The 2,654-nt window shown below is 37.9% G+C and overlaps 1 pseudogene; it reads left to right on the top strand.

Annotated features, from left to right (window-relative positions):
* On the top strand, nucleotides 1,060–2,122 carry LOC108636283 (annotated as a pseudogene).

The following is a 2,654-nucleotide window of genomic DNA, read 5'->3' as shown; positions in this document are numbered from 1 at the left end:
GATGGCCAAAGTACTGGAGTTTCAGCTTTAGCATCATTCCCTCCAAACAAATCCCAGGGCTGATCTCCTTCAGAATGGACTGGTTGGATATCCTTGCCTTCCAAGGTACTCTCAAGAGTCTTCTCCAACACCACACTTCAAAAGCATCAATTCATCAGCACTCAGCTTTCTTCACAGTCCAACTCTCACATCCATACATGACTACAGGAAAAACCATAGCCTTGACTAGATGGAGCTTTGTTGGCAAAGTAATGTCTCTGCTTTTCAATATGCTATCTAGGTTGGTCGTAACTTTTCTTCCAAGGATTAAGCATCTTTTAATTTCATGGCTGCAATCACCATCTGCAGTGATACTGGAGCCCCAAAAAATAAAGTCTGACGCTGTTTCCACTGTTTCTCCATCTATTTCCCATGGAGGTATGGGACCAGATGCCATGATCTTCATTTTCTGAATGTTGACCTTTAAGCCAACTTTTTCACTCTCCTCTTTTACTTTCATCAAGAAGCTTTTTAGTTCTTCTTCACTTTCTGCCATAAGGGTGGTGTCATCTGCATATCTGAGGTTATTGATATTTTTTCCCAGCAATCCTGATTCCGGCTTGTGCTTCCTCCAGCCCAGCGTTTCTCATGATGTACTCTGCATGTAAGTTAAATAAGCAGGGTGACAATATACAGCCTTGATGTACTCCTTTTCCTATTTGGAACCAGTCTGTTTTTCCATGTCCAGTTCTAACTGTTGCTTCCTGCCCCGCATATAGGTTTCTCAAGAGGCAGGTCAGGTGGTCTGGTGTTCCCATCTCTTTCAGAATTTTCCACAGTTTATTGTGATCCACACAGTCAAAGGCTTTGGCATAGTCAATAAAGCAGAAATAGATGTTTTTCTGGAACTGAGCAACTGAACTGAACCGAGTATTAGCTTGGTGCAAAAGTAATTGTGGTTTTTGCATTGTTGAAATTTGCCTTTGATATTGGAATACATTCTTAAATAAAGTGGTTATGTTGCACATAATTTTAATGCAAATTTCTCATTTTTTTTTTGCTAGTGACTTATTACTTGCTTTGTATTTTATATTTATTTTAGACTAGAGAATTAATGCTAGACAAAAGCAAATTCCAGCAATTTTCTTTTTCGAGTTAAAATGACTCGAAAGCATAATGACTCTGGTCATAAAGCACCAGAGACAACTTGCAACATCAACAACACATTTGGACCTGGAACTGCTAATGAATGTACAGTGCAGTGGTGGTTCAAGAAGTTTTGCAAAGGAGACAAGAGACTTGAAGACAAGGAGCATACTGACTGCTCATCAGAAGTTGACAATGTCCAATCGAGAGCAATCATTGAAGCCTATCCTCTTACAACTACATGAGAAGTTCCTGAAGAACTCATCATTGACCATTATATGGTCATTCAGCATTTGAAGCAAATTGGAAAGGTGAAAAAGCTTGATAAGTGGGTGCCTCATGAGCTGACTGAAAATTTTTTAAAAATATTTTGAAGTGTCTTCTCTTATTCTACGCAACAATAAACCATTTCTCAACATGATTGTGACATGCAATGAAAAGTGGATTTTATACAACAAGTGGTGATGACCAGCTCAGTGGCTGGACTGAGAAGAAGCTCTAAAGCACTTCCTGAAGCCAAACTTGCACCAAAAAAAGGTTATGGTCATTGTTTGGTTGTCTGCTGCCTGTCTGATCCACTACAGCTTTCTGAATCCCAGTGAAACCATTATATCTGAGAAGTACGCTGAGCAAATCAATGAGATGCACCAAAAACTTCAATGCCTGCAGACAGAACTGGTCAACAGAAAGGTGTCAATTCTTTTCCATGACAATGCCCAACCACACATCGCACAATCAACACTTCAAAAGTTGAACGAATTGGGTTACAAAGTTTTGTCTGCCATATTCACCTGACCTCTTGACAACCAACTACCACGTCTTCAAGAATCTCAAAAACTTTTTGCAGGAAAAACACTTCCACAACCAGCAGAATGCAGAAAATGCTTTCCAAGAGTTCATCAAACTCTGAAGCACACATTTTTATGCTGCAGGAATAAACAAACTTATTTCTCATTGGCAAAAATGTGTTGATTGCAATGGTTCCTATTTTGATTAATAAAGATGTGTTTGAGCCTAGTTATAATGATTTAAAATTCATGGTCTGAAACCAGAAGTACATTTGCACCAACCTAAATGTATTGGAGAAGGCAATGGCAACCCACTCCAGTATTCTTGCCTGGAGAATCCCAGGGACAGAGGAGCCTGGTGGGACATGACTGAAGCAACTTAGCAGTAGCAGCAACCTAAATATATAGATCTTAAACAGCAAGATCTCCTCACCTGTTAGTTGTTTTCTTCACAGAATAAAAAAAATTTTTTTAAGAAAGGAGAATAATTTTAATGCTATTAAAACTAACATCTACTTAAAATATTGTTCGAGCAGTAATCTTGAACATGACATCAATAAAACTGATAAACCCTAAAATATTAGAAATAAAAGGGATCAGATTTTCCAGCTGGATTTCCCCTAAAATACAACATTATATACCAATCAATCTTGAGTTTTTAGGAAAAATTATGAAATTCTTTACATTAACTAGGAATAGTTTTCATGTTGCTCATAATTTTTGTTACTTTATGTAGTTATG

The sequence above is a fragment of the Capra hircus genome, chromosome 6, assembly GCF_001704415.2.
Source record: "Capra hircus breed San Clemente chromosome 6, ASM170441v1, whole genome shotgun sequence".
Classification (NCBI taxonomy): Eukaryota; Metazoa; Chordata; class Mammalia; order Artiodactyla; family Bovidae; genus Capra; species Capra hircus.
This window is presented reverse-complemented; position numbering and strand designations above follow the sequence as displayed.